Raw genomic sequence first — 14,191 nt, 5'->3', positions numbered from 1 at the left:
ATTTCCCTGTTTTTGAGTAAAATCTCAAGATGGACATTCACACCAAGCATTGGACAAAGCTTTAAAAAAGAAGAGTGCAGAATGGATGGTGGTGCCCTTTGGAGTTACTCTGAACAATAAGAAATTTGGGGAAATTTGACATCAAGTCAAGTGAAGGTTGTTCTTAAAGCATAAGAACATATTGTTCAGCTTTTCTTGGAACACTTATTCAGATAAAAAAAGCCACAAAAATGAATTTCAATCACTGTCTCAATTCTCAACACTTAACACTTGATATACACTATTTTCAGTTAAAACCGATGATGAGATCAAGTGTCAGAGAAAATGACCCTGGCTTAAACAGTTACTGTACACCAGCTCATCTACAGAATTAGTAAGCTTTAAATCAGAAGGAAATTTGGAATAGTTCACTTAGCCTGTAAAAAAAAGAATCCAGTCAAATTCTTTCACATTTGCCACACCATAATATTTCCGCAGACATTCACCAAGGTCTAACTCATTTGAGGTTATTGTTTGCAGCGTTTAGCCCCAAGTTATATCATGCTAGCCAACATCCTTAAGAGCTTGTCACGTTGTTGCTGGAGTAAATACAATCTTATCTAAGGTATTTAATGCAAAAGAATTACAAACAATTTGCAAATAAGCAGCTGCTACTAGAAGTGAGAAAGAAAGAAAGAAAGAAAAAAAGTTTAAAAACTTCCAGCAACATAACATAACAAAGAATGTACTGAGGGGGGTATGAGCCTACAGACCATATCCCTCCCTCAAAGCATGGTTTGCTCTCCTGGGTGTTACTATGCCCTAAAACAGAGCCACGTGGCCCTTTCTGCCTCCCCCACTGTTCAGATGAGGGCTGTGTCAGACCTGTGCTAGTTTAGGGCAGATAGTGATGAACATTTAATCTATGGGGCACTGCAGGGAGATGAGGGGTTCCCAAAAAACAGGTAACAGGAGAAGGAACCTTCCCAGTGTGTGTGGTCATTTTGGTCCCAACCCTCCTGTGCGCTTATCTGCTTGTATTAACAAGTTTGAGGTGACCCTTTAGTAAGCAGGAGTAGTATTTATGAGTTCAGTAAATACAAGTTAGGAGGGAGGTTCAGGTAATCGACAGGTAGTCCTCAAACTAATGGTTAAGAACGGCACTTTTATTCCTATAAAAAGCATGCTACATCTCTTCAGGCCCATATAATTTGAACTACTGTATATCTTTTTTTCTAGGACTTGTTAAGTGCTAGCAGGCCTGGTTTATGATTTTTCCATGTCACCCTGCCTTTTGGATCCTTTCATTGCCTCTCCTATATCAAACATAAGCTTTTCATCTGTATTTTCAATGCTCTCGCAGCCTACTTCCCCCCTTATCTATTTTCTATCATTATAAAAAAAATTAATGGCAATTTGATTAGACTTCTGTAGTTCATCTGCTGCTTTTTCAAACAAACATCTTTGTGCTTTCTTCCATGCTGTCCTTCTTGTTGGGGAAGTTTTCTTTCAGCAGCCACAAAGACAATTGATTTTCTTTGTCAAATCCCACCTTACGTCTTCTTCGCCATGATGTGTACACAGAAACAAGAGTTAGGCTGATAGTGTGTTGCAAACCATGCCTTCCCGGCTGATCAATACACTCTCATTGTTTCCCTCATCTGTCTGTAGCCATCTGCTGTCTTTTGTCTTATACTTTTGAGCATTTCAGGGCAGGAACTATATTCAGAAGGCAGAAATATATTGCCCTATACTTCTATATGGTATATCATCGTAATCATAGTCCAGGATTACGGGTGCTAGATAGCATGATAATACAAACATAATAATAATAATAATAATAATAATAATAATAATAATAATAATAATAATAATAATAACAACAACAACAATAATAATAATAATGACAAAATTTGCTCTAAGTTCTTTGCAGATTTTTTTTTAAATCTAAGACCTAGAAATATGAGGTGGTTCAGGAAAAATGTCACCAATTTCACTGTTTTTTCACTGCCTCTGGAGAAGGTTTAGAATAGTAGTGGATGGGAATATTAATTCAAGTCTTTCAATATAGCGCTGGATCAGGCTCAGCAGGTCTGACAGCCTGTCTCCGTTGTAACTCCTACTAAAGGCAGTAGAAGGACTCTCATGGGAAATGAATTGGGCCCTACGGAGCCCATGAGGCAGCGTGCAAGAGGAGCTATGCTATTGCCTGGCAAGGTTGGTGGCTTAGGTAGAGGACCACATATTTACACTTTTATGATCAACTCTAAATATGCCACATTTTGCGATTTATTTTCTTTTTAAGGCGAACGTCAAAAAAGTTAAAGAGCTGCAACACTGTACAGGATCATAGCAAGAGAAAAGCCAAGATTATTTCCACAGAAACCATAATTCAGGCAGACTACAGTGAATCACAAATGAGATAATACAAATATTACAAAATGTGTATTTACGTGCGAGAGGCCTAAATTTCAGTTACCGCTGAGAATCCTCATTCCAGCGTCCTCTCTGCGCCTACGTGCTCACTTACGAGGCTGTAATATGTTAGGGGGGTAATTTCATCTTGCACTGAACGGTGAAAGCGTTAGAATTTGCCTGTCTTTTCACAGCACAGCTACAGCAGGGACTACCTGACTCAGCTCACTAACTAGAGCCACAGCATCATATTTCCCAACCCACTTAATTTGAAAGCCTGCCAAGATAGGTGAAAGACCTTATAAATATGTAAAGCAGGAAGTTCAAATTACACAGTGATGTAAATTCCCAGTGATTGATGCCCTTTGAAAAACAATAAAAATCCTCGAGAAAGTACAGCGTTGGTAAACCTGCTTTACTACCCGCGGTGTCTGGCGGTGCCGTGCGGAGTTTTGACGACGCATTGTACTTTTCGTGCGGATTTTACTTTGGATTTCTACCACTTCCTGGAGGCCAGGGGGAGGCACGGTGGGAGGAACCAAAAAACTCGGTGCCACAGCCATTTTGTTTGTGGGCAGCATGGTAGAATTCTGTCAGTCAGTATAAGGAGGGGTTTTTAAAACAGTATTTATGGAAAAACTATTCCTGCCGTAACGGATGTATCCGTTGAATTTAGTGTTAATTTAGTTCTTTCAAAGGTAGGTATTTATATTTGTAAGTAAATCGAGTATTTGTTGGGATTCAAGCCTCCCCACTTTCCAGGAATCGTGGATTTTGTTTCAGGCATGACTGGCTTTTTTAGATGCTGCGAGGTTGCTGAAGTGCGGCCGGGCTGGGCTGCTGGCGGCGGGGTCGCCCGGTGCCGCGGGGAAAGGCGAAGGGATGCGCTTATCGGCAGAAACTTGCTTCGGGGTCAGGAGTGGGGGCTGGGGCGGGGGGAGGGAAAATGGCAAAGTCTCGGAATTATTTTCTCCAGCTGCCTTTCTTTATTAATTCTCAAGAGGCGGCTGCTCTCGTTGAAGGGAGAGATGGGGGGGCGTGGGGGGCGAGCCGTAGTTTTGCAGTGTCACCGAAAACCAGCGCTAGACTTTGGTCCTGTCTGTTTCAACGGCGGGTGTAAAATGGCACACTGCATTTTTCCAGGCGGCGATAGCGGTGGCGGCCGCGGCGGGGGGGGAGCGGGGGGGAGGGGGGCGGCGGGGCCGCTGCCCGCGGAGCCCATCGAGCCTCCGCCGGCCCTGGCAAAGTTGTGACCCCGGCGGCGCCGGGCTCCCCCGCCCCGGCTCCCGGCCGCCCGCCGGCATCGCCCGTAGACCCTCGGGGAAGCCGCCTCCTTCCTCAGCCGGCGATCCTGGCGGGAGTGAGGGCGGGGGGGCGTGTGGAAGGAAGGAAAAAAGAAAGAAAGAAAAAAAAGAAAAGTCTCACTTTGTGCATTTGCGAAATATTTTAAGGATGTTCGGGGAGTCCTTTGCAGCATGGAGGTGGCTGGTTGTAGGAGAGCGGGTATGCGGTCCATATTGTTACAGCCCTTTTGCAAGGACTGCCTTCTCCGAAGGTAAGTTTGTGATTTTAACCAAAAATATTAGTTGCTGCGGTTTTTTGGCGTGTATTAGTGCTGTGGAGGGTTTTCGTTGTGTTGATGAACAAAACGTAGCCTTGGTATTTTTCTTAGCTTTGATCTCGTGTATCCCACCCAGCGATGTCTCCTTAATATCGACGATTACTGAAGTCAGTTTTGTTTCCTCTTTAAAATTTATACACGCGAAGCTTAACAGCAATTTAAGTTCAATTTAAGAGTATAAGAACTGGGATATTTTCGAGATGGACTTGTTTTTTTTGTTCTGGCTTTTTGTTTGGGGGGGTTTCTTTACCGAGTAATAAATGGATCCAGGACTAAATATGTGACTGTCTTTATAAATATAATGCAGCTCTGATATATAAAGAAGCATATTATGTTGCTGCTGTATGGTCTGGTCGTGGCTAAAAGAGTTTACAATGCCATTTGTGATGGCTCTTGATGGATTACTTTGGTCTAAAGTACGGGGGAAAACTGCCCTTGGTATGGTGAAGGTGGAGATTGACATAACAGGGTTTATATTAAGTTATGTCTCTAACTAAACGGTGACCTTTTTATTTACAAATTAGCGCTCGCTCTTGTGACAATTAGCTTAAAGCATTAGTTATATAAAGGTTCTTATTTCACCACACTTCATTTAGTTGTCTTGGTGGGGTTTGGTGTTTTGTTGGTTTTGTTGGGTTTTTTTTCGGGGGTGTGGGGTGGGATGAGTGGTTGGTTGGTTTGTTCCTTTTCCTCCAAGAAGGTACATTTGGGAGACATTTTGTAATTTTTGTCATTTTTCTAGGCGCATTTTTTTTTTTTTCACACGGTGGGAGATCTTTTTTGTTTTGCCCTGCGCTGTGCTGGTGGCGCTGTGCCGCTCCGAAACCATCCGTGTCCCCGGCTCTACAGGGGGAGGGGGCCCGGAGGGGGGGGGAAAGGTGGGGCACGGTTTGATCTATTGTATCTTTTCCTTTTCTCTGTATCAAAAGTAACCGCAGATTAGTTAGAAAGACGATTAATTTGTACCTCTGAAAAATTGTGCTGTTGCGTGAACTACGGCCCGGAACAGGCATGACCTCACCCTTTCGCTGGTTTGTGTAATGAAGCAGACTTTTATTTATTTTTTTTTTTCAATCCCGTACCTACAGACCAGTTTTCTTCAGTAATGAGATTTTCGGCCCCACCCCCAAAATGATTTTACAGTGGGTGCAGATGAAATGTTTTAAAATTATTTTTGCATACAATATGGAAGGCTTTGGTACACGTTTATTGTGCAACTAGTCCATTGTTTGCTTGTTGTGAAGTTAAAGGTTATATTCGCTGCTGTCATTAAACCATAAGGTCCCTCTTGCTCATGTGCTTGCATATGCAAATTTCTCGTTGAGGTCTGTAGGAGTTTGGATTGTGTATGAAGGTGGGATCGTAAAGAAGGGAAAACCAAAGGTAGTCCTTCAGATTGTAACAGGATTCACCTGAGGTGGGTGGGTTTTTTCTTTCCTGTTGATAACTGGAGCATGCATTTTACATGTATTTATAAATAGCTATATATTAATGTGTGTGTTTTTCTTTTGTTACAACCTACAGATCACCTCGGTTCTAAGTGCAAATGTTTTAGAAGGCTTTCTGCTAACATCCATATTAGCTGTTTAAGAGAGCAGACGTGATTAATGTTCTAAGAAGATGGGTGGGAAGACATAGTCAAGCCTATGATCACAGCATATATTAGAAAACTCAACAGGTTCAGGAATAAATTTAACATTAAATTTAACACATTTTTAAGGAATTGATGTGCCTATTATTTTGGAGTGATATGAAGCTGATAATTTTAGAGACCTTTGCATCTATTTTACATTTCAATGTCTTCATTATTTTCAGAGAATAAATTGACAAACACTGGGCTGTTTGAAATAGTCTCTAAACCTCTCGTGAGCATTTTAATCTTCAAAAATGCATTTAGATTTTGTTTTTAAATAAAGCTTGCTCATTAAATTATTTAGTTTTATGGAAACTGATATACAACTTCAAGTAGATCTCTGTAATGGTCTCTCTCTTTTGAAAGGAAGGTAAAATTTACTTCTATCTTAGGTAAATATATCTTGTAACCTTCTTCCAGTAAGAGACATCTATATCCAAGAGAGCAGCCAGCTTTCATCATCTCTTCTCTGTCAGACAAGATCTGCTTTTATGAAGTCTTGGCTGGAGCATTAGAGTCCTGTTGGCCTATGACAGTGCAATATGACCATTATATCTTCAGCATCCTGGTACAACTCTTAGGTCTTGAGGACAAGTATCAAGATACGGACCCTCTTAGAAAGTGTGGATTTTGGACATCTTCCGTCTCTGAGACCTGATCACTAGGTCACAAGGTTGGCATTTTGGGTTATGCCAGTGGAAGTAGAGCCAATTGTTGTTGAATCTATTACAATAATTACAAATCTTAGAGAATCACTGGGTTATTTACATCTAAGTAATTCTGATACAACTTTCATTTTATTCTTTACATTGTGTAGACCAACGTTCAGTTTGCTCATCCATGGACAACAGTACTGAGCAAATGATAAACTACTGAAGGTAATTTCATGCTTCTGCTCCTCTTGTCATCCTGGACTATGAAAGTGGTGATTTCTTGTGACTGCAGCCTGTGCACACAGGCCATGAATGAACTGATTGCTAGTGATCTTGCTGCTCAGAGGCAGCTTCTTAGCTGAGTGAAGTCAGCAAGAACATGAATGCCGAATAGAAACTTTCTTCACACTTGCTCTTCTTTCTCCCATTCAGTTGGGGCTACTTTTTAACATTGGTTATGGTTTTGCAACTTTGATGCTGCATCTGATGAAAGTGTCGGTTCTCACTCCTACCAAGAAGTCATAAGGTGAGAGGAGTGAAGTGCTGATGTTTTGCAATTCAGCGGTTTCCTCACTTCTCTCCCGCTTCCTTTTTGAGCCACTGTTGTACAAGAAATAGCTCCCAGCTGATGTGTTGTCAATAAGGAATAAGAGTTGATTAAGATTTAGGACCCTCTCAAAGCTAAATAGCAACTAATTTACCTCCCGCATCCTCTGCAGAAATGCCTGGAAGAGTCATTACTGAGGGGTGGCTCTGTCTTGATTGTGTCTTTTCCCCACGCTGCTCCTTCTGAAATGCCTGTCTGTGGAATAGCAGGACCTAAAACATAAGAGATTATATTTTCTTTTTTTTCTTGGTGGGTTTCTTAATTTTGTCCTTATATATCCCTCCCTTTCTAAGATGGCAAAACTAACATATTTTTTTCTCCTAATACAGTTTCCCTTTTACCTAGAAACTCTGTATAGACTCCATATACCTTTCAAAGATATTTGGCTCTCCTGGCTTAAAACTATTTGAAGTATAGCATCCTACTGTAAACCAAATAATCTTTTCCAAGCTCTTAACTCATCCTGACTGACCAAAATGTTGTGTGCCTTCATGACGTTCCTCCTACCAATGTTACTAGTATTATATACTCAAGTAAGAGGCACAGGGTAAAGATGTCTGTCTGTCTAAAATTGGCATAGAAGTGCAGATGTGTAGATCCCAGGCAGATTTAACCAGCTTCCAAAGTTAGCCAATAATAATGTGAAGACAGTTCCCCAGATGTGTGCTAGTGGCATAAAAGAACATCATTTGGGACTCAGCTCAAATAAAAGCCATAACTCCTGCTTCATTCACTCATATATCACTGTGTTCTCTATTTTCCTATGGGTGGTAACATATCTTGGCTGCCAGGACTCCTGGCTGTTCCCTTTTGAGGGTTCTAAACTATTCATTGTTTCCTTGATTTAACACTCAACAAGATTTCAGGAAGGGGGGGGGGAAGGTATCTTTATGTTCTAAACCTTGTGACATAGTCTTGTTTCTCACCTTTCTTATTTGATGACTTCGCTATCTGTAGTACTCCACATCATACATGTCAGCATCAAGTTATAGCAATGAATAATTTTTTAAAAACTTGCTTCAAGAGTCACCTGTTTCCCAGCTGTGAACAAAGGATAATATATTTCTTGCTTGCTTCAGACTCTCATCTTCTAGAACATTAGGTCCCTCCACACCTCTTCCAGACTGGTATTTGCATGGCTTTTCAGTGTTACAAAATAATCTGCTCTACCTCTTATATATCAGAGGAAACTGCTATGGCTAGCGCATCCTTCTACCTTTTAGCATTCTTCATATTTTTCCTCTTTTATCAAATAGTTTGAGAAGTTAATTCATGTTGTAGTGAAGAAGTCCAAATCCTTGAGACAATCCTAGATTTTAAATGCTTTGGTAAATACGCGGGAGGGGGACGGAAATATCAGAGCTTTGAAACAGAATTTCTCTGGCTTGCTGTTGTGAGCGACAAAGTATGCCTTGGACACGTATGACCACATACCAGTGGCTTCAGCTCTCATGGCCTTCTTTATTAGTTAAGTCATGTTTCCAGTATATTGTGTTACAACTGGACCGTCCTTTGGCCCCGGGAGCAAGATAATACCAATACTACAAATTTCCTTAATAGGAAGTTTTGTTCATAAATTCCCTACTGATAATAGCTAGAGCCTAAAATTAGTGGTCAGAATTTGACCCTTAAAGTAGGTATTGCAGTGCTTAGAAAGTAAGTACATTTGCTAAAAATTATTCTTTCTGCTTATCTCCCTGTATAAAAAACAGAGACAGATGGGAACTGCCAAATAACATGTGAGTACTAGTCTTCACTAGTTGTGCAGGGAGCTCAGATGCTGTTATGGAGGTCCTAGATGGTAAATGGAAAGTTTCTCAGAGGCATACAATACCATACAATAGAAAACTGCTATTGTATCAATGACCTGCTACGCCACCTAGACACTCACAAGTCTATGGGGCCGGATGGGATCCACCCGAGGGTGCTGAGGGAGCTGGCGGAGGTGCTCGCCAAGCCACTCTCCATCATTTATCAGCAGTCCTGGTTAACGGGGGAGGTCCCGGGCGACTGGAGGCTTGCCAATGTGACGCCCATCTACAAGAAGGGCCGGAAGGAGGATCCAGGGAACTACAGGCCTGTCAGTCTGACCTTGGTGCCGGGGAAGATTATGGAGTGGTTCATCCTGAGGGCGCTCACAAGGCATGAGCGGGACAGCCAGGGGATCAGGCCCAGCCAGCACGGGTTCATGAGAGGCAGGTCCTGCTTGACCAACCTGATCTCCTTCTATGACCAGGTGACCCGCCTAGTGGGTGAGGGAAAGGCTGTGGATGTGGTCTACCTGGACTTCAGTAAGGCCTTTGACACCGTCTCCCACAGCATTCTCCTCGAGAAGCTGGCGGCTCACGGCTTAGACAGGTGGACTCTGCGCTGGGTCAAAAACTGGCTGGACGGCCGGGCCCAGAGTTGTGGTGAATGGAGTTACATCCAGTTGGCGGCCAGTCACGAGCGGTGTTCCCCAGGGCTCAGTTTTGGGGCCGGTCTTGTTCAATATCTTTATCAATGATCTGGATGAGGGGATCGAGTGCACCCTCAGTAAGTTTGCAGACGACACCAAGTTGGGCGGGAGTGTTGATCTGCTCGAGGGTAGGAAGGCTCTGCAGAGGGACCTGGACAGGCTGGATCGATGGGCCGAGGCCAACTGTATGAGGTTCAACAAGGCCAAGTGCCGGGTCCTGCACTTCGGCCACAACAACCCCATGAAGCGCTACAGGCTTGGGGAAGAGTGGCTGGAAAGCTGCCTGGCGGAAAAGGACCTGGGGGTGCTGGTCGACAGCCGGCTGAACATGAGCCGGCAGTGTGCCCAGGTGGCCAAGAAGGCCAATGGCATCCTGGCCTGTATCAGAAATAGTGTGGCCAGCAGGAGCAGGGAAGTGATCGTGCCCCTGTACTCGGCACTGGTGAGGCCGCACCTCGAATACTGTGTTCAGTTTTGGGCCCCTCACTCCAAGAAGGACGTCGAGGTGCTGGAGCGTGTCCAGAGAAGGGCAACGAGGCTGGTGAGGGGTCTGGAGCACAAGTCTTATGAGGAGCGGCTGAGGGAACTGGGGTTGTTTAGCCTGGAGAAGAGGAGGCTGAGGGGAGACCTCATCGCTCTCTACAACTCCCTGAAAGGAGGTTGTGGCGAGGTGGGTGTTGGTCTCTTCTCCCAAGTAACTAGCGATAGGACGAGAGGAAATGGCCTCAAGTTGCGCCAGGGGAGGTTTAGATTGGACGTGAGGAAAAATTTCTTTCCTGAAAGAGTGGTGAAACATTGGACCAGGCTGCCCAGGGAAGTGGTTGAGTCACCATCCCTGGAGGTATTTAAAAGACGTGTAGATGAGGCGCTTAGGGACATGGTTTAGTGGACATGGTGGTGTTGGGTTGACGGTTGGACTCGATGATCTTAGAGGTCTTTTCCAACCTTAGTGATTCTATGATTCTGTGATTCTATGAAAACAGTAGTTATGGATGGCAATGTCTATTTGTTTGAGCACCAGTAAAAATAGCAAGAGCTCTAAATGCTAGGCCTTCTGCAGTCCATGGGAATTCAACCCTGGAACAAATGGTTTCAAATGGTGGGATGCTGACTCTCCATCTTCTGTTGTTGAAGACAATCTGGATGACTTTTGCTAGGGAAAGGAAAAAGAAGAACTTAGATTTTACAATGTGTTGAGCACTGGGATTCCCAGAGGAAGAGGGAAAGAGGTGGGCTGGATCTCATCCCTGCTTCCAGGGCTGCTTCATGGATTTTACTCAATAATGTTTAAATGTAAAATGTAGGAAGCCCCAGGAAGAGCAAGCAGAACCAAGGACTTGTTCCTCCCAGAGCAGTCCTCTTTCTGTCAGGTTCCATTTTGGTTTCTCTCTGGGACCTGTGCTTACAAGTGTATGGTTAGATATCTAGGTAACAAGCCTGTAAAGCAGTGTTAACTTGTGCTTCAATGGATTGACAGTAAGCTATGCTTCTGAGTAAATTGGAATCACTGCATCATAAACACTTAATGTAGAACTTGTTTCACCTGACTTTAGATGGGTATTGTTAAATCTGTAATCCTAGTCATTGAAAAGAAACAGGTCAATTAAATCACATTTTAAAAAACAAACAACAAAAAGACCCCAACAAAAAAACCCCAAACTTTGGATTTCTGCTGCCGTATGAACCATACTTTAAACTTCACTGAGTATCCTGATCAGATCTCCATCTGCCTAGTATGACTAGCTCAGATGTGAATGTTCTCACTTAATCAGATAAATCCCACGCCCCAGTGTTTGCTTATACTGACTTGTGCATGATTTAGGTAATGAAAAGTTAGCTCTTAATCCTCTCTCCCCTTCAGAGCTTTAAGAAGCTTGCTAAACAGAAGCAAGACCTCCCTGGCCTCACAGGTGTGTGCATCTTGAATATTCATTAACACAAATAAGAGAGAGTTTTCCATGTTTGTTCAAACAGGCTAAAAACCCAAGGTAACTCAGATCTGGGCTTTTCAGCATTATAGGCATCCCTTAGGCCCTGTATCTGTTTACTAGGAATCTTGGTGCTGCCGTAACCTGATGACTAGAAGGATAATTTCTTCAAAGGATCCTTTTACCTGACAGCTTTTCATCTGTAAAGCCAGGCATAGACAGGGCCTCTTACCTGGATTAATTGGTTCAGAGAGTTTTTTTTTAAGAAAACCTAAAATATAATTTCAAATGTTATAATGCAGAGCAGTTGTGTTATTTCTGATGGTCTTAAAGGTATCCATACAAGACAGAATTTCTTGATGCCTTTAGACAATGTGATTGTGTATTCACAATTCCAGAAAAGTGCCACAATCGGCATCTTTTAAGGAGAAGCCATGCTGGATAACAGAGGGGAAAAAACTTACGTCTGATGACTCTGCATATACACATTCTGTTTGGCCCATATCCATTTGTAATCACATAATGAATAAAGATTCCGTAAGAAAGTATTCTGACTTCTTTTGTCATATCTGAATCAATTTCCAACCTAAAAATTGGATATTGCAGGAATCTGTGGGACTTGGAAGCTCTAGTCAAGCATACTTTCAGATGAGCTATTTTAATGTGAGAAACTGTTTTCCTTCCTATCTTCTATATTCTCCCTGACTTTTTTTTTTTTTTTAATTAGGACATTTTGTGCTAACACCCTTCTTGAGTTGCTTACAAATCAGGTGAAGTTCAGCAATACCTGGCTTGTGCACAGGCCCCTATGTTAATGACAGTGGTCTGTCTTCTTCTCTTGGACAGATCAACAGAGTGTCAAACAACTGTAAAACTACACATTATTTAATAAGAGAATGAGAATGGAGTGTCTGTATCAGAGAGGGGTGAGGGGTTGAAAGCCTTAGCTGCTCGTACTCAAAATGATTTGAGAAAACTACTTTCCACTTGGTTGTGTTTCTCAGGTTGCCCTTACAGCAGACTTGGGGATTTCACGGCGTGGAGGGGAAGAAGAAAATGTCAATGATACTACATCAACTTGGGTTTCCCGAGCTCACCTACATTAGCAACAGAGAGAAAATAATCTAATATGATTTCTCTATCTTTCTTCTCAGGGCAACTTCATATTTCCATCTAAACCAAAACATTTTCCCTCTCAACATCTGTCCAACTCCCACAAGTTTTTTGCATTCTCTAAATGTTGAAAAACCTCTGAAAATGTATTTTCTTCAGGTTAACCCATCGGAGTTTTCCATTTTTTTTATGCCTCTGATGCTATAATTTTTTTATATATATATATATATATATATATCAAAACAGTCTTATCAGATCAGTTTTGTATTCGGATCTAGCCTCCTCTGCTGGATATATCTATTCAAACTTCATTCATTATCTTTTTTCACTAATACAGCATTATTAATTTGATCTTTCTGAAGTGTGTATATAAATGTTTGGTTATAAATATGATCATGATTAGTTTGTATCCCAGAAGGCAAACAACACCTTTATAACATTCTCTCTTGCTTAATTTAGAAGTATAAATCAAACTACAGTGTGTAGCGTAAAGGAATCCACATCTGAGGTTGAAAGAATTTTTGTGCTCTTGCAAACTACTAACATCAAACTTTTGAAATCCAAAAGCTGAGTTATTTGTGTTTTTTTTTCTTTTCTTTGGAGAAACGTATTTATCTTAAGTAAAGATGATATAGCCTGTATTAGGTACTTAATAACACAATCCTATTAATTTGATCTAGAATTCATGAGGGTTTAGTCATACCGTAGGTATGTAGGTAGATCCCACTAACATTAAAAAAAAAAAAAAAAAAAAAAGGCTTGACCACCCCCCACCTCCACTCCAGTCTAAACACATGCATTGGGAAATGCCTCTTCATTCCAAGATGCAAGTATATTTTCCTGCACCAGAAGACTTCTTTATACCTAGCTAATTCCTATGTGGGTATAAATCAATGTTTTCCTGAATTGTCTGAGGCAAGCAGATATACTACTTTCCTTCTGATTCAGGAACTGCAATTTAAAGCATTTGACATTCAGAGTAGATATCAGACTATAACTCCACATTATTTAACATCAGCAATATAATTCTGAAGTTCTGCAAATACTTGATCATACTATCCAGAAGCTCTGAAGCACTTGAAACAATTTTCATAGATTGACTTGCAAGACGGTCCCAAGATGCTGTCTTGGGACTGTAAGGTATTAAAGTAAATGATTTATTTTAAAAACAAAATTTAAAAAGTTAGAGCATATGAGCTTACCTGGATTGAATTTGCTCTATATTTGCACGTACATAGAGCCATGCAATTAACAGTGTAGTAGTAAACTTTAGAAAGTTATGCAAAGGAACGTAGTCTGTCCCCAGTATACTCCTTTATCCCGGGTTAGTGTGTGAACACTGTGGCAGCCTAAGGTTTATGTAGTGGTGTGGTGTGTTTGTGGCGGGGTTTCTTTTTGTTTGTTTTTAACTTAATGGTCAATTGAAGGATTCAGGACAGTGTGCATCACTGTGCCTACCATCAGACCTATGTACAACCATAATTTCTCTACTTCTGTTTTACATTTTTAGCCTTTCACCTTATCTTGTGCAGAATATCAAAGTAATCTATATTTAGCTCTTTGATTAATGAATTAGCAGTTGTGTTGACAAGAGAAGGTGGGGCTTTTTTATTTGGTTTGGGGGTTTTTGTTTGTTTGGTTTGGGGTTTTTTTTGTTTTGCTTTGCAAGCCCAATCCTTTGCATTTCCAGCAAGAAAAGGATAAGATTTTTTCCCTTCTACTGGAAATAAATAATTATTTAATTAAGTGATTAACTTCACTTGACTCAGAAATTATTCATGTGT

The 14,191-nt window shown here is 41.6% G+C and overlaps 1 protein-coding gene across 1 annotated transcript in view; it reads left to right on the top strand.

The window, feature by feature from the left end:
* Positions 1-2,938: 2,938 nt before the first annotated feature.
* Positions 2,939-14,191, top strand: part of EPC1 (enhancer of polycomb 1) — a 70,056-nt gene continuing 58,803 nt past the window's right edge. Inside the window, exons 1-2 of the mRNA XM_076331833.1 lie at positions 2,939-3,092; positions 3,846-3,949. The gene's annotated coding sequence lies outside the window, so the exon portion shown is untranslated. The remainder of the gene's footprint in view (positions 3,093-3,845; positions 3,950-14,191) is intronic.

Source organism: Aptenodytes patagonicus, chromosome 2 (genome assembly GCF_965638725.1).
Source record: "Aptenodytes patagonicus chromosome 2, bAptPat1.pri.cur, whole genome shotgun sequence".
Taxonomy (NCBI): Eukaryota; Metazoa; Chordata; class Aves; order Sphenisciformes; family Spheniscidae; genus Aptenodytes; species Aptenodytes patagonicus.
This window is presented reverse-complemented; position numbering and strand designations above follow the sequence as displayed.